The 23748-nt window shown below is 36.0% G+C and overlaps 1 pseudogene; it reads left to right on the top strand.

Moving 5' to 3' along the window:
* The first annotated feature begins 8175 nt into the window (after positions 1 to 8175).
* Positions 8176 to 10018, top strand: LOC120134308 (annotated as a pseudogene).
* Positions 10019 to 23748: the final 13730 nt, after the last annotated feature.

Below are 23748 nucleotides of genomic sequence, written 5' to 3'. Positions count from 1 at the left end.
GAGGTTGCCGCTCTACGTGAGATGATAGTATCGTTGCAGAATGAGGTTCATACTCTACGCAACGAGGTAAGTTTAAGATTTTCCATATTTAACTTAATGATAAATTTACTCGTAATTTCACTTAGATTAGCCATTTCACTTAGATTGCTTAGTAAATTTATTCGGTTGCTGCCAATTCTGCTAAACTGTGTATTCTTTAACACTGTGAAATAGTATTTGTCTTTGTTTTGTCTTTTGGTTGAAAGTAAATTTGTTCGGTTGCTGCCAATTCTGCTAAACTGTGTATTCTTTAACACTGTGAAATATATTTGTCTTTGTTTTGTCTTTTGGTTGAAAGTAAATTTGTTCGGTTGCTGCCAATTCTGCTAAACTGTGTATTCTTTAACACTGTGAAATAGTATTTGTCTTTGTTTTGTCTTTTGGTTGAAAGTAAATTTGTTCGGTTGCTGCCAATTCTGCTAAACTGTGTATTCTTTAACACTGTGAAATAGTATTTGTCTTTGTTTTGTCTTTTGGTTGAAAGTAAATTTATCCATTCAAGTTTCAATTTGCAGAAGAATTTATAGTTTACTTTCGCAACACGAAACTTAAAATCGCAACGCGAAACCAAAATCGCAACGCGAAATGAAAATCGCAACGACAGAATCGCAACGCGAAACCAAAATCGCAACGACAAGATCGCAACGCGAAACCAAAATCGCATTGCGATTTTCATTTCGCGTTGCGATTCTTTCGTTGCGATTTTCATTTCGCGTTGCGATTCTGTCGTTGCGATTTTCATTTCGCGTTGCGATTTTGGTTTCGCGTTGCGATTTTAAGTTTCGTGTTGCGAAAGTAAACTATTTCTTCTTCTGCAAATTGAAACTTGAATGGATTGCATTACTTCAACCAATAGACAAATCAAAGACAAATACTAACTTCAGGGTATTAGTTTGAAACATATTTTTCTTTGTTATCTGATGCATTTTGTGAGCTATGATAGAATAATGACTTGGGTGAATACAATGCAAGTTTGAAACATATTTGTCTTTGTTTTCACTGTTTAAATATCATGTCTGTTTATTTACTGATTTTTGTATTTAATTATTTAGCGGCCCGATAGAGTGGATGCTTTACGTCGGGTTATGCTTGCACGACGGAGTTCACGCATCAGACAGCGTGCACGTGCTATTAAGTCTCCGTACACCCCAATAGTGCGAAGACACCGCAAGAAGAAGCCCGACTCGCCTGTCATCCCTCAAGAGTCCACTCCTATCGTTGAAGAGGCCCCCCATATCATTCCTCGAGAGTCCCCTCCCACCGTTCAAGAGGCAACTGTCATCGTTGAAGAGGTCCCTCCCACCATTCCAGAGCCCGATTCACATGGGGTAATATATCGAAGTATTGAGAAACCCCCACCGGTTCCGGACATGATGGATGAGAGTTGGCTCTCGTATGAGTTACCGGCCAGTACCATACCGGTATCTGAAGAGGAGAGGGAACAACTACCGGACACAATTTTGGATAACACCCTTTGGGCTAAGACCGCAGTTGATTTTTATCTACATGAGCGGAGCAAGGGGTGTTTCACTGACATATGCAAGCTCACCGATGATATCTTTTTGTTGCTTGAACGGCCTTGGTGGGGCGTATTATTAGGGGTCGAAGACAATGGCTATTTCGATGGGGGGGTAAGTCTTATATTTTTCTTATATTTCAATTTGATTAATTTTTTTTTAAATTTATGTAAGTCACTAATATATGTCTTTTTTTGTAAAACAGCATATCGATGCGTGGGTGACACGTCTTCTAATAATAAGAAAACTTAAGAAAAATAAAAATATACGATATACAATAATGCCGACGTCTTTTCACGCCGTTCACTTGAAGAATGCACGAGATGAATCATTTGATTTGGGCAATGGACAAGCTAAACTTTATCCTGCATGGTGGGAGGTCGATAAGGTTAGTATTTATTTTAGATTGAGTTTAAAGGTTTTATGAAATAAGTGCGCAAATGAATGAATTATTACTTATGATTGCAGGTGTTTATCCCTGTTTTGGAACGTAAACATTGGATTCTCGTCGAGCTTCAGCTCCCATCCCTTAAGACAATAGTGTATGACAGCATGATAAATTACATATCATTGGCTGATTTAAGAGATGTTATTAAGGGATGGAGCTCTCATTTGGCTAAATTCTTGGATGCGATCAATTATTGGACTCGTTCTGGAAACAAGAAGCCAAAGAAGCTCAATATTACAGTTATTAGAGACGAGACCGCGCCACAACAAACGAGCGGAGCCAGAGGAGATTGTGGTCCTCTCGTATGCTTGGCGTTGGAGCGTTTGACGACGGGAAGCATCAAGTATCTACCTCCCACCGATAGAGATAAAGCTGCAGTAGGCTTGTGGTTTCGGCATTATATGGCTAAATCGATATATACGAGACGCTGCCTACCTGCATCCGCGTTATAAAAATGTCCATAAACAATTGGTAAGTTTATATACTTATAAATGAAAATGTTTGGTTAAGTAATTAGAATTCAATAATTTGCGTAGAAAGTGTTGTTTGAACAAATGTTTGGTTTCTGCAGGTTAATCTCAGAAGTGAACTGCGTGAAAATGATGTCGAGCTGCAAAAGTTGATTCAATAGTTTAATTGATTGTTTTTTGATTGTTTAATTGATTTGTAAAAGTTGATTCAATTTTTGATTGTTTAATTGATTTGTAAAAGATGATTTGTAAAAGTTGATTTGTGTAATTGATGCGAACATAATTCTTATTTGTGCTTGTTTAATTGATTGAAATGTAATGGTTGATTTTGTTGATTTCAATCTGCATTATGTTGAAGGCAAAAATGACTATCGCAATGCGAAATGAAAATCGCAATGCGAAATGAAAATCGCAACGAGAGAATCGCAATGCGAAATGAAAATCGCAATGCGGAAATGAAAATCGCAATGCGTTTATAATTTCGCATTGCGATTATCTCATTGCGATTTTCATTTCGCATTGCGATTTTCATTTCGCATTGCGATTCTTTCGTTGCGATTTTCATTTCGCATTGCGATTTTCATTTCGCATTGCGATTTTCATTTCGTATTGCGATTTTAATTTCGCATTGCGATTTTCATTTCGCATTGCGATTCTCTCGTTGCGATTTTCATTTCGCATTGCGATTTTCATTTCGCATTGCGATTCTCTCGTTGCGATTTTCATTTCGCATTGCGATTTTCATTTCGCATTGCGATTCTCTCGTTGCGATTTTCATTTCCGCATTGCGATTTTCATGTTGGGATTTTCATTTCGCGTTGCGATTGTATTTTCCGTGTTGCGATAGTCAAATGCATGCCTAATAGTGATAACAACTGAATAACAAGAGTTGGTTAAGTCAAAATGGTTGGCCTGAGTCATTAATTCAACTGAAAATGTTAAAAGTTCACACATAAAATCCACATAATACAACGTTTGCATATGAGCTTTTGATGGCAACGTTTACATAATACACATAAAATGTTAAATGTTAAAACGTTTACATAATACAACTGAATAACAACGTTTACATAATACAAAGTTCACACCATATGAGCTTTGGATTTTGATGAGGATCCATATTTTGGTAGAGGAAAAGATGATTTTGATGGCACTGGTGATCCACATGTCAACCTTGTATGACCACTTTCCTTGCACCGACTACATGTCGATCTCTTCTTCTCTTCACCCTTAGACGGTATACGATCGTGACTTTTTGGTCGGCCAGGTAGCCTTCTGTCCATGGCTGGTGGCAAAACTGTTTGTAAGTCATCTGGTATGTCCCACTCAGAAGGATGTGGAATAGGGTAGACAATCTCGGCATAAGTCTGTCGATAAACTTCTGTAGTGTAGCAATCCATAGCGTATGCGCTTGAATCATCTTGGTTTAAATGAAGAGCAACTTTTATAACATGGCCACACGGATAACCAGATGTTTGCCATTTCATACAACTACACGTCTTTGCATTTAGATCGACTAGCCCATTTAAGTTATTATCCAGTACTTGAAACAAAGTGTTTGAACATGGTTCAACTCTCCATGACGTTGACTTCACAACACGTTTCGTTATCTTTTTTTCAGTCCATGGTGTAACACGATGTTCCAATGTTCCTGTAAATTTAAATAAACAATACTTAGTAAAATATATAAATATGATAAGTTACGAATTCAAAGAAATAATACATGCATGGTTTCTTTTCTTGTAGTACCACTGTTGAATAGAGGCTCGAAAAAACTCCATTAACATAGTAATGGGTAATTTCCGGGAATGACGACTTAGAGCGTTGATTGATTCTGCACTATTAGACGTCATGAAACCATATCTTGCTCCAAGTTGATGTACTCTTGACCATCTTTCAAACCCGACATCTTCTAGTGTTTGAGCACACTGAGGCAAAACACGTCTTAAACAATTTATATGCTTATTGAAATCCACTTCCCGATAAGCTTTTACAGCCTTCCAGTATGTCCATTTGTGCTTTTTTATACCAGCAGACCTTGATTTTAGATTTCTATACAAATGAACACCACAAAGTCCATGAAAAGCATCTGGGAAACACCTTCTAACAGCGTTGTCAATTGAGTTTGCCCTATCGGATATGATTGTCAGATTGCTAATAGGACCTATGCAATCCCTAAGATGCCCCATAAACCATGTCCATGAATCAGAGGTTTCAGATTTGCCAACCCCGTAAGCTATTGGCAATATCCCATTGTTAGCATCCATGGCTACTGCTAATAAGTTTACTCCAAGGTATCGACCTTTCAAATGTGCTCCGTCAACTATAATAACTGGGCGCATGCAAGTAATAAACGAACGAATCTACAAAATAATATACACAAGAAATATAATCATTTAAATGTGAAATGCATGTAACTAACAAAAATGAGTCAACAAAATTATATTGATTTACTAACCGTAGCACCAATGGCGATAAACAGCAACTCAAAGCGTCCATCTCTATCTGTTTTGATATGAGTTACCGACCCAGGATTTTTCAGCTTTAAATTGTGACAATAAGCCGGCAGTTGGGCAAACGATGCTTCTGGCGACCCCCTCAACAATTCCAAGGCATAACATTTGGCTCTCCAAGCTTGAGAATATGATATACTAATCTTGAACCGAGCATTCATGTCAGTCATAATTTCATGTCCCCGATATACCCTGCCATTCAAAAACATTAACTCAGCCAGAAAACCACCCAACACCTTTTTGTTTGCCTGTCTATGGTGAGGAAAAACTTGGGTTCTTGAACATGTATGTTTATCAATAAAAGTCCTAACTTGAAACATTTTGCAATCTTTTATTCTCTTTGCAATCATACGCCACGTACAGTTTTTGTCAATCATACACCTTGTTTCGAAACGATCTTTGCTTGATTTGTTAACTTTTAGTTGATAGCCATCTTCCACACATTTCGTATATAAAGCTATCTTCAAGTCTTCCTTTGTATCAAAACAATCATCTTTCTTGATACGAATAACTTTTGTGTAACAATCAACTGCTTTCTTTATCAACTCTTCTTCCGGTATCTGAAGTAATTCTGGCATATTCCAGTTATACGCCCGTGGCATTTTCTTTTCTTCGGGGACTTTTTCTTCTTCTTTTTCTTCTTCAGGATTATATGAATTACAGAATGGATGTTCAACATGTTCATTCACAGTCGTAACTTCCTCCTCATTATCATCAACATTACATTCTTCGGCAACGGCTGTTTCATCATCAAAATTCGGGTATTGACCAATATCAATATCATTACACGCATGGTCTGTTTCTTCTTCTGAAACATCATCAAAATCCGTGTATTGACCAATATCAAAGTCCGGATATTGACCAAGACCAAATTTCGAATACTGACTAGTACTCACAATTTTTTCTGTTGGCTCATCATCGTCTAACTGGTCAATACGAAAACCGGAATTTGGTGCTGAAAGTTGATTGGGATTTGGATTAGAGAAAGGTTGTGGGTTTTGAGAAAAACTTAGTTGATTACTACCCGCTACTGACCCAACAATACTACTTCTAGGTTCAACAACATACAATGTAACATCATCTTGTGAAACACTAATGTAAGCAATGAATCGTTCAACATCTTCATTGTCGGTTAACAAATAAACTTTACCATTTCTCTGATAAGATAGCCTAAATCCACTTAGGGGCTCTAAATTCAATTTATTTGAAACACGTAGCATTAGAGTTTCATAAGTTAACTTTTGTAAAGACAATTTTAGTTGAAGATTTATGGGTAAAGGCATATATTGTAAAACACCATTAACATTATCCCATGACCCTCCAAAACACAAATCTATCCAAACATGATCAACATTAGATGATTTCATGGTTGTAACTAAACAAACGAGATGCGAAACTAAGACCTGTTGCCGGATGGGGAAGGATGTCGTTGGATATAGGAACGGATGTCGCCGGAGAGAGTGATAGATGGAGATGGAATGAGTTGCGATTTAGGGATTTAGTTTATGATTTCAGTGTTATATACCCAAAATTTCAGTGTTGTGATTTACAGATTCTCGTTGCGATTTACGGATTATCGTTGCGATTTACAGATTCTCGTTGCGATTTACGGATTATCGTTGCGATTTACGGATACGCGTTGCGATTTACGGATTATCGTTGCGATTTACGGATACGCGTTGCGATTTACGGATACGCATTGCGATTTACGGATACGCGTTGCGATTTACGGATACACGTTGCGGTTTACGGATACGCGTTGCGATTTACGGATACGCGTTGCGATATACGGATACGCATTGCGATTTACCCATACGCGTTGCGATTTACGGATACACGTTGCGATTTACGGATACGCGTTGCGATTTATGTGTTCGCGTTGCGATTTTCATATTCGCGTTGCGATTATGGAAAATCGCAATGCGAATTTGTACTATCGCATCGCGATTTTCAAGAATCGCGTTGCGATTCTGGAAACTGATTTGCGATTCTGGGGATCGCGTTGCGATTTTTATTTCGCGTTGCGATTTTGTTGGTCATTTTGGCAAATCCAAAAAAAGTTGGTTAAAATCGTATATTATAACTTTTTTTTGGTCACTGAGGCGATTTTCTCTTTATATTTTTGTAACTGGCCCATAACTTTTTAAATGTATTTAATTTAATCCTTTTTTATATTAATTTAAACCTCACATTTTAAATTTATATCGATTTAGTCCCTTACCTATGTGTGTTGTTTAATTTATATTTTAAGATTTTATTTGTAATTTTACATTTCTTCAATTTTGTCCTTAAATTTATATTTTTTTACAAAATTGATCCATGAATATTTATTTTTCTCTTAATTTACTCGAAATCATATACAATTACAACTTGCAATTCAACAATCACGAAATATGACAAAATAATTAATCCAAAAATAAAAACAACCTGACATGAACTCAATTCGTATCCGGTAAACATCCGACCTGAATTTTATCTGTCAATAATGTGACCCGATCTGAACGAGATCCGACTGAAGTCCACCCGAACCTGAATTAACCTGGTCTTTATCTGCTTCGGACCTGAACTGGCATCGATCCGAACTGAAAATGACCTGACTTGAATCCAATCTGGATCTGGTGTCAAATCAACCTGAAAATAACCCGAACTAATTTGACCTGACATGAACCCGATCTGGATTTGGTGTCAAATCAACTTGAGTTAACATGTACCCGATTTTACCCTACCTGCCAAGATCCGACTGAAACCTTTCCGATTACCTGATTTTACAACCTTACTTTTAACCACCATAAATATATGGGGATATGACAGTGGAGAACTTGACCAAATCTCAATCATTAATTACTTTAGTATAATAAAATCTCATCTCATACTCATCGAAATCCCGTCACATATGAATTTGATAATAAAAATATCGAGATTTTATTCTAACTTGACCAGAATCCATCGGATCCATATCTCATATCCATCCTATACATTATTCATGTTTTTAGTTACATTTCATTTTAATTTGAATATTTTTAAAGTGGTTAGCTTATTTAATCCGTTTGTATAACAAAAAAAAAAGTTGCTCAATAAGTAATAAATTCTTGAAATATTAAATATACCTGGTGAATATTTTATTTTTTTTGGTACAATAAAGGAGGGCATGGCTCTTATAAGGCTATAAAATAATAGCTAGAAAAACCATGCTCAAACTTAGCAGTACACCAAGGTCATCATCCGAGAGGAACCTAACGATCTCAGAAGGTGGATCGGACAAGGTATTCAGCCGGTGATCGGGTCCTTTAATGACCTAATTTTGACTTTCTTAACTGCCTTCTTCTTTTGTAAAAAAAAAAATGGTTGTCCCTTGTTCCCATATGTAATGGGGTAAGGGGAAGGTAAGATAGTAGGCTGCCCCCAACACTAGGTTGAGAGCAGCTTCCGTACGAGAGACCTCCAAATTATAAAATGCCCTCCGTGGGACTCGATCCCACGACCTCAAGGTTAAGAACCTTCTTCTTTTGTAGGTGACTATAAATTACCTTTTAGGGAATTTGAGAAGGACATATCGGGACACTGTTGGCATAGTTGATCTTGGTGGTGGATCTGTTCAAACGACATATACCATCTCTGAGAATGCTGCTTCAAGGGCTCCAAGTTTACCAGCTGGCCAGGACAGTTATGTAAATGAAATGTATCTGAAGGGATCAAAGTATCACCTTTATGTTCACAGGTGCCCTTATTTTGACAAATTAGGATTCTATTAGTGATTTGAAATAATGGATTGTGTTTCCTTTAGTGGTCAGTTTTATTATTTGTGTCTCCATTCAGTCATATAATTATGTAGTCTCATGAGCCATGAGAACATATTTATATTGAGATTTCTAATTATATGTTTTACTTGTATACTTCTGACTTTTTTGTGAACAGCTATTTGCACTATGGCTTATTGGCAGCTTGAGCAGAAATTTTGAAGGTATCTGAAGAGTCTGGGAACCCTTGTATCTTGGAGGGTTTTGATGGTATGTTTGAATTTGTTTGGTCACAGCTATAACTCTATAAAGATTATTCTTTTAATTATTTTGGGCTGTATATGGCAAACATGATATACGGATTCAATGAACTCTACAAAGTTTAGTGCTTTGATCAGTGAAAATGTAATCTTCGGCAATTAACCAAACAATGAACTCTACTCAAAATTGTAGTTCATCTCTCTATTCCAAATTACACTTTGAATGCTCTGAATAATGGAATAGTCCAAGGAGTTATAACATCCTTCTTTCCTTGGGCAGAATATTTGCCATTTCAATACTTAACATATTGGGCATTTCATCTTTCTAAGGTACTTATCAATATGGAGGAGAAGAATATAAAGCATCCGCACTGTCATCTGGTTCAAGTATGGAAGAATGCAGGAGGGTGACTCTCAAGGCCCTTAAAGCAAATGATTCATGCGTTCATATGAAGTGCACATTTGGTGGCATATGGAACGGCGGAGGTGGAGATGGACAGAAGAATCTGTTTGTTGCTTCATTTTTCTTTGATAGAGCTGCTGAGGTGTTTGCATGATTGAGAATTGTATTGCTTGAAACAAACTACAGAACAATCTGATTAGCCGTTCTAACTAATTTGTTTATGAATACAGGCCGGTTTTATTAAAGCAAGTGATCCTATTGCAAAAGTTCAGCCTCATTCGTTTGCAGACGCTGCTAAACGTGCTTGTCAAACCAAATATACATATGCTAAAACAACATATAAAGATTTGGGCAAGAATAACCTGCCATATATATGCATGGATCTGGTGTACGAGTACACCCTACTTGTTGATGGATTTGGTAAGCCTATAATTTTGGCATCGAATTCAAGTTATGAACTTCGTACTTCATAAGTATCTTAGGATTCTCATTAACCCATCCTATATTTTTTTCTTGGACAGGACTTGATCTCTACCAATATATTACATTGGTGACGAAAGTGAAATACTGGAATTCCTTCGTTGAACCTGCTTGGCCCTTAGGTAGTGCCATTGAAACTGTATCATCATGAAGTAAAAATTTCAGGTCAGCATCTTAAGTTTTTAAATTACTCATTAGAAATTTCCATGACTTTGGGTTCTTAAGCATCGACATTTCCTAATCGAATACACTGTCGATAGATATGCATAATGAAGAACCATTGCACGTTCGTACTGTAGATCAAATTTTTTGGTGGGGAATAATCGGAAGAGAAAAGTTTCATTTATTAGTTTTCCTGATTTTTATAATTTTTGTGGGATTTAATTGAATTAGTTCATTTAGCTTGTAACATATTACCAAATGTTTCCAATATTGTTGTTAGTTAAAAAGTTGTTAAAACACACATTTTCCTCCTGTATTACATAACCTTTTCTTTTTAAGTTATTCTTTAGAAAGTAAACAATTTATTTTCATTTTTTGAAAGGTAGTAAACAATTTAATTAGATATTTGAATTTGTATTTTGTAAATTAAATTATTTGGAAGCTAATTTCTTACAACGTGGTTTATATAGCGAGTATTTTACCTACAATTAAGAGTTCAATAAGCAAATGGAAGGCTAATAAGGATTTTTACGATATTACCAATTTAAGTAAATTATATTAATCAAAAATTTGTGTTTATACAAAAACACCACTATATAACATAAGTTTAACGGCGTTTTTGGTAATAAACGCTACTATATGTCAGAATATTTAGCCGATTTTTGGGACAAAATGCCAAAAAAAAGAAGATAAATAGCGGCGTTTTTGAAAAAAGACCGCTAGAGGCGTTTGTCTCCGCGGCTCTTTTTGCGTTGTCTCCGCGGCTCTTTTTGCGGCGTTTGTTTTTAAGCCACAAAAGTTTTTAACTGCTCTTAAAAACACAATTATATGACTGAAAAAATGCCGTTAAAAACCTAACTTTGCCAACCTATTGGCAACTTTGTTCCCCTCTATGAATCTATGGGAGATGTTAACCTGTTCCATCCAATCATATAAGTCTTGAATAGTTCTCGCTACGTATAAATAATTCCCGGTCTTCATGTTTAGTATGTGGATGGAGAGATGAAAATATCTTTTGAAAAATATAAATTTATTTTTTTTGATATTATTGATAATCTATTTTCTCTTAAAAATTTATAAATTCATCATCTAATTTAAAATTATGCGTCAATCTCTTATTTTGCCAGCTTCAAGCCATCGATACCTGCGTTTTCCATGCAATTTAACAGATTATATATATACACATACATAGAGAGAGAGAGAGATCGCACCTAATCTCGGGCAACATGCTTCATGTGGTTTTACTATTAGGATTTGGCGGTGCTGAATTCCATGCAAAGCCTTTGTCAAATCGATAGCCTCTTGCTTCAAACCTCACATTCGCCATCAGTTCGACCTTAAACCTTACCATCCTATACATACTTTTATACATACGCACATACATACATAGGATCCATATACCTGAGATTCTGAGAAGCAAATTGCAGCCTAAGAAAGTAATGTATTCATTCAATCTAATTATCGTTATTTTTTATTGTGTGATCATCTGTTTTCTTTTAAGTGCATGAAAGTTGAATTTCCCTTTTGTTGGTAACCGCTTCGCCTGCACCTTATAGTCATATAGGCGAAGCTTCCGTAGTAGCTAATAATATATGGAAAATCACAAGGTTATCCACACCAACCAACCAACACCATGCATTCCTCTATTCAAAGTTCAAACCTAAAATTACCTAGATGTTCGTGCACATGGGGATCAACATTTACTTCAAGATAAAAAGATCATGAAAAAGGAGTATATAGAATTAAACACGATCAGTGAATTAAATATTGAATAGATGTGTTCAAGGTCGAACAGACAACGAAAGAAAGGATTTAACCCGCAAAAGGCTGCTCACTTGACAAGCATGGCATGGAAAAATCAGTCACCAGTATGAACCTCTGAACTTAATCTCTCTCTCTCTTTGCTGGAAACGAATGAAAGAGACGAAGCAAAGAAGAAGGGAAGAAGAAAGCATGAAGGTGCAACTCCCCCCTTGAAAGAGAACTGATATGATGCGTTTGAGGTTAAAGTTGAGTTATAGAAAAATGAACAAGATAGGGTAACGGAGGAAGTACCCACAAAGGTTTTCAACTAAGCATGTTGAGTGTTGTTGCAATTTGGTACCCCTTGGGGGACACGTGAGGAGCCTTGACTCGTGGGTGACACATTACGTCTTGGAGGGGGATTTGAAGGAGATAGTGGAGGATCATAAATAATTTTTAGCATGAATACATACATATGTATCAATAATAGAAAATTTTCGTATGAGACAAATACAAATAAAATTTTATGATGAACATCATTAACACAATAGATAATTAATATAAAAGTTTTCGAATTTTAAAGTGAACACATATATGTATTAAATAACACTTACTTCTGCAGGTGGTAGAGCACAAGGTTCTTAACCTTGAGGTCGTGGGATCGAGTCCCATGGAGGGCATTTCATAATTTGGAGGTCTCCTACGGAAGCTGCTCTCAACCTAGTGTTGGGGGTAGCCTACTATCTTACCTCCCCCTTACCCCATTATATATGGGAACAAGGGACAACCATTTTTTACTTCTGCAGGTGGAAAAGGGTACAACGTGCACGTGCATGTGCATGTTCGTGTTAACAACCATTGATCGCCATTAAAATTTAAGAATTAAGGGGGGGGGGAGAGAGAGAAAAACAAAGAGTTTATTTTGAAATCAAAGGATCTTAGTAGGAATTCAAAGGGGAGAGAGGCTAGCTAATCTCACATGCATGATCCCCCACTTAGTCTCATCTACCATCCCCTAGGACTTCCTGCAAACACAACTGTCCCTTTTAATTGCTGCTTCTTTCTATTTTTATTTTTTGAGTAAACTATATTGTCACACCTTCAGAACTTTCAAGCCCAAACTATCGTAATATCAGAGTTAAAATCTGACAGGACGTGTGACCTTAGATGCTTCTTGACACTTCTAGGTCTTCTTTGTGACTAAGTAAGCCTTACCCAAGCCTAGTGAGCATACAAACTCACCAAGATTGAAACCAATCCCTCAAGGCTTCTAGAATACGGAAGCTTTAACACCAACGTGGCTACTCCAAGCCACCAAGGTTGGACTATGGTGTGGAAGTGGAAACAAAAGTATGGCTACTCCTAACCACCAAGAGAGACAACAATCAAAAATAAAATAAAGAACACAAGAACTAGAGTAATTGCCTAAGAGTTTTATTAGTCTCTCCCAATAGAATGTATGAATGAATGCAAATGAGGAGGAGAGACTCTCTATTTATAGTTGAGCTCCATCTCAATCAATGACCTAGATCTGTTTACATCAACGGCTAAGATATACCCAACCAATACAAGATTCCCTAAATCAAGGGAACCCAACCCAATCCTATCTAATTACATCCATTAGTAGGATTTTTTTCCTTGGATAGGTGTTTACACTGGATATGGTAAGATTCCCCACACTATCTTCCTGATTTGTTATCTCTTTCTATATTTACTGAGCTCCTGTGATCATCTTCGAATATAATGTCACTTTCATTTTCTGCACGGCCAATATGTACGGGCTCCACAGCATTCTCCAAATGATGGGCCAAGTCTGGTGGCCTTGACAAACCCACACTCTGTATAGAACCTCTTTAGCAAACACTTGCGTCAATATCCCATACCCAAATATCACGGCCCGTGACAATATAGTTACTCACTAAATTATATGGGTTGTTCTATTTAGCTCACTGAATTAAAATTTTTGTCAATCAAATTATTTAACTATTTTTTACAAGATAAAAACAACTAGTTTTTAAAAATATCCAAATTACAATGAAAATTTACAACCACGACCGTAAACTTAAACACACAATAAGAACATTTTCCTATAATTATTAACACAAAAAATCAATCACTTAAGATCACACAAAAATCATATAAGAAAAAGAGCAAATCCTTTTGTTTTAGCCCATTCAAGTCTTGCAAAGTACATACCATCGGTCTCGTAGACAGTTGAAAGGTATTTATAGATCATCCATCAAATGAGATTGCATATGCCTTTTTTATAGTTTAAAGTGATTATAAGGTAATATTTGTTCTAAAATATTGATGATATTTTTGTTTGAACAATGCTAACTAGATTTTATTAATAAAAATAATGGAATGAATTAAAACTACAACGTACCCAAACATAGAGAGAAAAATGAGGACAATAGTCACCAAGGAACTCATACATAAAATAAAAATATTAAACGCAAAGATACGAGGAAAAATGAAACACTCCCTTGATAATGACGTCCAACATAAAAAGAAACCAGTAACCTACATAAAATTTGTTGTATCTGTTGAACGAGACACTTTTACAAAGTGATAAAAGAGTGATGAGCGAACCAAAAAATTTGACATGCTGCTTCGCTACACAATTCTGATTATATCAACAAACAACCTTTTATCAAATAAGGGATCTGAAAATTCGTGACAACCAATAAACCAATCAGAAAACAAATGTCGTGAGGATATTTGTATGAGCACCAACACGACCGTAAATGTATGCGAAAAAATAGCAAAAACCGGAAAGAACGTACCACAAGAGCATAGAAAAAATGTGTCACAAGAAGATAGAAAAACGTGTCACAATGACAAGAAAATATTATTTAAAATTTTAAAACTCAAGAAAAAAAGAAAAACAAATGACATAATATGAAAATAAACAAGAAAAATAATAATCATTAATAATCGATAATTAATATTAAGATTAGTGCCGCTGCCGACTAAACAAAAATTAAAAGAAAGGATGAAGGCGACACGTTATTAGATATATTTAAAATTTTATATTAAATAGTATGTTAATGAATACTCAACTAAGTTAATCTATCTAGGTTTAGAACTTGGTTAAATTTGGTATTTAAGTTCTTTTTTAGTTAGATACTTGAATTAAGTTTAAGGTCAAATTGGTACCTAAAGTGTTTTATCGTCCTATTGAACTTGATTTTTTTTATATAAATTAATATTTACGGTAAATGATTTATTTGAATTAATTTGAATCATAAAATTAAATAAATTCAAATATCTAAAATAAAAATTTAAATATCAAATTAAACTTCGAAACTAAATTCAATTATCAAATTAAACTTTAAAACCAAATTCAAATATAAAAATATATACTTAACCTTATAATATACATATATACATATATTTATTTTTCAACTTATAGTACGTTTTTGTTTTTAAAGAGTATCATTTTTCAAAAATAAAATTATTTAAATGTCATTAGAATACAACAGTATTATTCCCGTAATATTACTCGAAATCAATCTAACAAAACTGAATAACCTAATCGAATAAAAAAAATTAAAATGATAATAAAATAGGTGTGTATATATATATATATATATATATATATATATATATATACGTTGACCGCTGATTTCTCTTCCATGTTTCAGAAGGGGGAAATTTTTGAAGGAAGATGAGAAAATAAACAAAAATAAATATGTAATAATCATGGGCAATTGACATAATCATTTTCATACGAGAACTGGGTGTCTTTGTAAGGTTGAAGCTTGTTATGGCAAAAGGAAGTCCCTGAAGGAGGCACCGGTCCTCGAAAAAGCAGGCTGTTAAACAGCTGTTTGAAATGATCTTTACCACTGGAGGCGGCGCTGCCTTTGTTTATCGGTCTGATGCATCCTCCGGTAGAAGCCTCCGCCATTAACACAAGAAAAACAACCACCAAAACATTCGAATACCCCATTGTTTTTGGCGTTTCTTCCGAAAACTATATATTTTCAGCTTCATCTGCTGATGTTGTTGCAGTACTATATATATATATATATATATAACGAGAACAGCAAGAGACAGCGGTTGGATTTCGACGCCGTAAGTTTTTTTTTTATTGATTTCCAGTGAATAGATTTCTTAATCTGTTGTTTGAAGAATGGACTGTCAGTTTTTCCTATTTTATTTGTGTAATTTTGAAGTGGAAGTCAACAGTTGAATAATGCAATAGCAGCCGTTTTAGAAAAACAGTTAATGCATTTATCTTTGAAAATTTATGTTATTCGTTTGACGTCTACCATTCTACAAACAAGAATGGACCGGGAGGGTGTTACCAATAATTTCATCTCTCATAAATTTTATCTTTTCTCTCATATTTTTATGGTGTTAAGATAATGAATGAGAGACGGTATTCTCTCCAGATTTTATTAATAGATTCGTAATATCCTCAACAGAGGACTGAGTGATTTATACAAAAGGAGGGGAGGAATGTGAATAGCAACAGCTCACCTAACAGCTTCAACAGAATCCATAACCTCCTAACAGACTGGACTGGTGCAGCACAATATCATCCGCTGCACTCAGTCCTATAAACTAACATTCACCCTACTTCCTATCACTCAAACCTCCCTGCTAGGACCTGCAGAAAAACAAAAGACAGAGAAACAGAATTAAAAACAACCAAACTTGTCCTGTAACTCAGCTGGAATCTATAGAACGCCAAGCCTTCCGCAAAACCGAGTAAAGAGAACTCCAGATAACGGCTTAGTCAAAACATCAGTCACTTGCTCAGAAGCAGGAACCTCGTTAACAAGCAACTTACCAGAAGAAACTTTCTCCTTAACAAAAAACAAATCTATTTCAACATGTTTAAACTTTGAATGCAACACACGATTAGCTGAGATAACAACAACGCTTGAATTATCACGCCAAATAACCGGCTTACCATCAAGTTTAACATGAAGTTCTTCAAGCAAAGATTGAAGCCATAAAATTTCAATTACAGTACAAACAACACTTCTATACTCAGCCTCAGCTGTCGACCGAGACATTGTTGAAAAGTCATAATTGTAGAATTGATGAATTCAATTCTTTGGCAGGGTGGTTGTTTTGAATTTGATTAGCATGGGGCGGCTGGCAAATGGGCGGCTAAATGGTCAAATTTAGGCAGCCAATTTTATTGAAAATTGGCAAGGGATAATTATAAAATTGAGTCCTTGAACTTTAGGGTATTTATAAGATTAATCCTTAAGCTTCAACTATAAATACCCTAACCCATTTAGCTTCAAAATCATCCCAAAATCATTTCTTCCTCTCAATACTAAAGAGTTTAAAGAGTTCTCTTGTGAGTTGTGAGTGTTTTTGTAAACACCTGTAAATTTTCTCTTTAGTAGAAGATCTGCAGCAGTCCGGAGACGTAGGCGTAATTAGCTGAACTCCGTTATCAATTTCGGGTATTATTTTTCCGCTTTTATTTCATATTCTCACTAATCTGGTTATAGGGAAATTACTCGTACTCGATTATTTCCCAACAACTGGTATTAGAGCTTTTGGTTGTGAATTTTGTCAATTTTTTCTGTGAGGTTACTATTCATATGAATAGTAAAATTTGGTCGGTGATACGAGTTTGTCGACAGAGGTGTTCTAAAACACAGTGGTTCGTAGAAATTGTCAGAAACGATCCAAACGAAACCAGATTCGAGTTTAATGGTGCAGACGAAGAGAATGTGAAAATTGAGAAGTTTGATGGTGCGCTCAAGACCTTCTTGGAAGGACTTAGAATAGGGACGATGCTCGGGGGAGAGCAAGGTAATGCCTAGAGACTTTCGGAGGCCATAGTTGTAGCCGGAAAGCTGACTGAGCTTGCAGGTGTCAAGCCAAGTAGCGATGTGTCGTCCAGGCCCATTCCCAGAGATAGTGGCAATAGTGGGGGAGATCGGGAAAAGGTACAGCGAGGAGATAGTAAGGAAAGCTCTTTGAATGACCAAGGTGAGCCATCGACTGTTCGTAGCCAAGGAAAACCATCAGGAAAGAACGACAAGGCTAAGTTTAGTGCAAAGAAGAAGGTGAGCAAAGAAAAGTTAAAGTGCTACTTCTGTGATGGTCCTCATTTGAATAGAGGATGTCCCGAGAAGCGTCGCCTTGCAACCATCATGAAGAGGATGAAAGAAGGAGAAGTAGCGGGAATTGGCGCGGGCACAAGTGTTAAAGTTGTCATGCCAGGGAAAAGACTTGGTCCGATTGAGGGGATCAATGCGGCCAACCAAGGAACGAGTCGAGACAAGGCTGTTGGTGTTGAGACAACCGAACCCAAAAGAAAGCCCGATGTGATTGCGAGTGTCCAAGCAATCAACTCAGGAGCAAGACTTGGTGAGGCTACATATTCCAAAGTAGTCGAATCAATGAGCAGGCATAGTGCGACTACAAGTTCTCAAGTAGTCAGCCCAAGATCAAAACGTGACGAGACTGCATGCGTCAAAGTAGTTGAGCACAAGAAGGGACCCGATGCGATGGCAAGAGATAAAGCTGTCAAGCCGAGGGTACAAAGTGAGTAAGTCCGCTCACAATATGCCAGGATGGAGGCGTGGTCCAAGTTGAGGCGTCTCAGGCATAAAGGGACACTTAAGAAGTATGTGAGCCAATTCAGAAGACTCGAGCTCAAAGTCCCAAGTTTGACTGAAGAAGATAGGTTATTCACCTTCATGTTCGGATTAAAGCCGTGGGAAAAGAAAGTGTTAGAGCGAAAGGAAGCCAAGGAGTTGTCCAAACCCTTGACAACCGTTGAATCCATCAAAGAATTTGGAGTCAAGAAGAACAAGACTTCCAAAGCAAAGTCGAAGGTAGCAGTAAGAGATTCCATGATGAAGGCAAGTCGAAGGATGAAGAATGTTGTTCCTCGAGTTGCAGAGAAAGTTCATTCAATGATGAACCAGATGGTGAGTCTGGGGAAGATGTGTGCAGTCTTGGCACAAGTTTAACTGTCAAAGATGCTAAGCCGAGGGTAAGAGTCGAGCAAACCAGGGGGCGCATACTTAAGATGCCAGAAGTGTTGCAAAATTACCCGAGGGGAGCCGAGTCATCCAAGGTGATGGATGAACCCAGGATCGAGTTGTCCAGAGAAGAGGACGAACCCAAGATCGAGGGGGCGTTGAGAGTTGGCTCAATACAGTAATTTTTTCCAAGGCAAGTAGAAGCGAAGTGTAAGAGGAGTTAGCCATGTCCAAGGAGTTTGTCGAGCATGTTCGTGTAGAGAACATGGCTTCAGACGCCATTATAAGAGAAAGGTCGAAGAAAGGGCTTGCTGAGGATGTTCAAGTGAGGAACAATCCTTCAAAGATTAGTAGACAAGATTCGAAGAGAGCCAAGTCGTTGAGAGACAATGCAACCACGGAGAAAGCACTCCATAATAAGTGGGTTTACAAGAAGGTGACTACGGACAAACTGAAGTTGTGTTTAACTTCAGTTAGCATGCTAGAATAACAGGACCAGAAATGTTGCTGCATCGATTGAGGTGTGAAGAAAGATTAAAATCAGTCTTCAAGTGGGAGATTGTTGAAAAGTCAGAATTATAGAATTGATGAATTCAATTCTTTGGCAGGGCGGTTGTTTTGAATTTGATTAGCATGGGGCGGCTGGCAAATGGGCGGCTAAATGGTCAAATTTAGGCAGCCAATTTTATTGAAAATTGGCAAGGGATAATTATAAAATTGAGTCATTGAACGTTAGGGTATTTACAAGATTAATCCTTAAGCTTCAACTATAAATACCCTAACCCATTTAGCTTCAAAATCATCCCAAAATCATTTCTTCCTCTCAATACTAAAGAGTTTAGAGAGTTCTTTTGTGAGTTGTGAGTGCTTTTGTAAACACCTTTAAATTTTCTCTTTAGTAAAAGATCTGCAGCAGTTCGGAGACGTAGGCGTAATTGGCTGAACTACGTTATCAATTTCGGGTATTATTTTTCCGCTTTTATTTCGTATTCTCTCTAATCTGGTTATAGGGAAATTACTCATACTCAGTTTATTTTCCAACAGACATAACATGTTGCTTCTTAGATACACAAGACACGAGATTCCCACCAAGGTAGATACAAAAACCAGTGGTCGATCGTCTATCATCAATGTTAGAACCCCAATTAGCAACAGCAAAGCATGTAATGGACAACCTAGAAGCATAGTGAATCGAAAACCAAAATCAAGAGTATCCTACAAGTAACGCAGGATGCGTTACAGCCAAAAAATGTTCATCAAGAGGCTCCTGCAGAAATTGACACACACGATTCACTCCAAAAGCAATATCAGGCCTAGTAATCAACACATATTGAAAAACAACTACAATAATACGAAAGCCAGTAGGATTAGAAACAGGAGTACCACTGTAGATATCAATTTTTCCATTTTAAATTTAAATTTATTATTATTATTAAAATTAAAATTATTATTATTATTATTATATTATTATTTATTAAATATTACAAAACCCAAAACTGAATCCCGGATACAAATCTCGGAACCCAAGTCACGGCCCGTTTACAAACCAAAACCTGGATAGCCTAATTATAACCCTAAACCTAATTAGGGTTTCTATCCCAACACCTAGCCGTCGCAGATCCTCAACCTTTGGATCTATTCTGATCCAACGGCCCTTATGCAATCCAGCAAAGAAACCCTAGGGTATCATAACCCTATGGCCACGTCCTAGTCACCGATGCTTCTAGAAGACTCTAGCCGCCTCTCCAGCTTCCAGACGCCGCTGCCAAGGCCATGCCACTGCCAAGTGCTCCACTCTGATGATGCCACCACACCGCCGCCTCGCTAAATACTCTAGAAGCAGCCCCACGTCGAAGCCCTATGGTGAGTCACCACCATAGCTTGGTGACTCACCGTCAAGAGCTCTATTATCCGGTCCAAGGCGAGCTCGGCGGTGGCTATAAAAGCCACAACACCTGCAAAACAAAAAGAGACGAGCAAGAACAGAGAACAGAAAACCTAAAGAACACACAGTAGCAAAAACCACCAACAAGCAACCAACAACAAACATCCAAACCGAAAAGAAAAACAAAGGAGAGAAGAGACTCACCGAGAGGACTACACATCATCGGAGGCCTCAAACCTCCGTGGAACCACCGAAAATCAAGGTAAAACCTTCGGTTTTATTTAGATCTACGGGTTTAAAGGGGTTTTTAGTACTAAAAGTACTCATATTCGGGTTCAAGAAAAAAAAGGGAAATTTTGGTGTAAAAATTTCATTTCCGGCCACCGCGGATGGTGGTCGGCGGGGGCTGTCGACGTCGAAATGAGGCGGCCGGCCGGTGACCGGGCTCTTCCTGGCCAAAGATTTCTAGAGAGAGGCGAGAGAGTTTTTTCTCTCAGTTAGAGAGAGAATTGAAAGGAGAGAAATGAGAGTAAATGGCCATTGGGGCCTGTTTTAAGGGGTATAAATACCCTCACCAAAATGACGTCGTTTTGGTGAGGGATACCCGTGTAATTTTATGCATAGGTTAAACCCCGTCCGAGACCCTTCAGGTTTTGTAACATTCTATTTTAGTCACTGGAAATCGAATTCTAAACTTTTAATTTGGTCTCGTAAGTTTATTTTATTATAATTTAGTCATTTCCAGTATAATTATATATTTAGGTTAAATGCCTTATTTAGTCCTTTACAAATTTTATAATTTATATTTTAACCCGAATTAATTAAATAAGGCTAAATTACATTATTAGCACTTAGATTGTTTATTTATTCGAGTTAAGGCCTTTAACTTTGATAAATTTTATTTTAATCATTGTTTAATAAGTAAGGGTTAATTACACTATTAGTAATTGTATTTTTATAATATTACGAACTATGACCTTTAATTTTAATATTTTATATTTTAATTGTATTATTTTAATTTTATGTGTTTTAGTCACTATTTAATTGCAATTTAATTTGTATTATTATCATTTCAATTTCAATGTTTAATTTAGTACTTTGATTATTATTATTTTATTATTTTAATATATATTATTTAATTAATTTTGTAAATTAATAATATTTATTTATTTTTCAATATTAAGAAATGGCAGTCTTAAAGCAACTGGATGTCCATTTTCTGATATTTTTAAATAAATAAATATCTTATTTTTTAAATTATATAATAATCTATTTTTTTAATTAATTATTTTTATATAAATTTTTTATTAATATTTATTTACTTTTTTATATATTAAGAAATGAGCTGTCTTAAAGCACCTAGAAGCCCTTTTCTAATATTTCTAAGTAAATAAATATTTTAAATAAATAAATATAATATATATATATATATATATATATATTAATATATTTTCTTAAAATTATATTAATGAATTTGAAATAACAGGATTATGAATTAAATATATTTTTTGAATTTCCAATAATAGAGACAATTTATAATTAATGAGTACCAATTTTGGGCATTGTGGGGGTGTTAATCCTTCCCCAAACGTAATTGACCACGAATCCCTTTTTTAATAAAATTTTGGTTATACGCAGATCAGTTTTATCTTTTAAATTATGTTTTATTCAAAACTATTTTAAAAGATTGTTTTTAGGTATTTGACCTACCTAACCCAAAAATGTCAATGGCGACTCCCAAAATATTTTTTTTATATAAAAATCATTTATTTATTCAAATTATTTTTCCCGCCAAGTAAAAATTCGTGCCCGGATGAAAACTGGTTGCGACAGCTTGGCGACTCCGCTGGGGACCGGTCAAACTTTAAAACCAATTATTAATTGTCTCTAGAAATTAAAAATTCATATATTTAATTTATAATTATTTCCTTTCAAATTTTTTATACATATACTTATTATTTTTGTAATATTTTATATATTCTTCTTTATGATTATTTTTATTTTATTTAAAGGTGTTAAATTTCATTTTTATTTAATTGTTTGTTAGAAATCTGAATATTTCTCCTCACACACATTGCATAAACATAATCTCTATAACTAAGATTTGTCCCTTTTAAGTGGGAGTGAAAGCGACGTCTTCATGAGAAATTATTCTCCGTGTCAGACCTAGCAAGTAGCTTTCGGGGTTCATATGCTCTATGTCTTCGTGAGAATTTATTCTCCGTGTTAGGCATAAAGAAATGTGTCCCCTCGAATTGAACTCGGTCCGCTTTAGTCTGTGATGGACTAGGATTGAGGGATTAACAGCCCAAGGGGGCACCAACAAGGATAATTTGAATACCTTTACCCTTAGAACAAAAACCCTGCATATAATGAACCCTAGAAATTCTCCTGATCTAAGACAATACTGAACCTATGTCCGTAAGTGTACACAAAGGAGAAATAAGCTTTAGCTTTTAATTTATTATTTTTCTCTCTGAATAAATGCATGCGAACTAGTAATCATGCAGTTAGGTTAATTTTTCCAAACAAAGCATGGAACTAGAAAGCATGAGATTAGGATTTATACCTTGATAGATAGAATCTTTTTCCTTACATTAGTTGGTACTAACTATTCTATTTTTTCTTATTTTTTCCATGCATGTTACATTGCTCTAATTTGTTTATATTCTTTTGTCTGCATTGCATGATCATGGCATAACCAAAAGGTGTTGACTTGAAAGATTGTTCATCAAATTGGAAAGACTTCATAAATGGACAAAAAAAATTATGATCAAACAAAATATGACGCGGCCAAGGAATGGCATCCTGAGGGAACTCCGATGATAGATGAGAGCTATGCACCCAAAGATCGTATGCCCATTGAAGAGCAAAAGGAGATACGACAAATAAGAGAGCAGATGTCCAAGATGATGGAAAGAATATATGTTTTAACCAAAGGAAAAGAGATTCCTGCACAAAAAGATATAGAGATCAATGAATATAATCTTGCAATTTCAGATATGCAAGGGACTTCTGATCCTAATCAATTGGAGAAGTTACACACAATCATCATTCGTATTCACAAGTCATCTGGAGATACCAAAGAAATGATGACAACTGTAAAAGCTCCTAGAGAAGAGA

Source organism: Hibiscus syriacus, unplaced genomic scaffold (genome assembly GCF_006381635.1).
Source record: "Hibiscus syriacus cultivar Baekdansim isolate YM2019G1 unplaced genomic scaffold, ASM638163v2 tig00110597_pilon, whole genome shotgun sequence".
Classification (NCBI taxonomy): domain Eukaryota; kingdom Viridiplantae; phylum Streptophyta; class Magnoliopsida; order Malvales; family Malvaceae; genus Hibiscus; species Hibiscus syriacus.
Note: the sequence above shows the minus strand (reverse complement) of the source record. Positions and strands in the feature narration are given on the sequence as shown.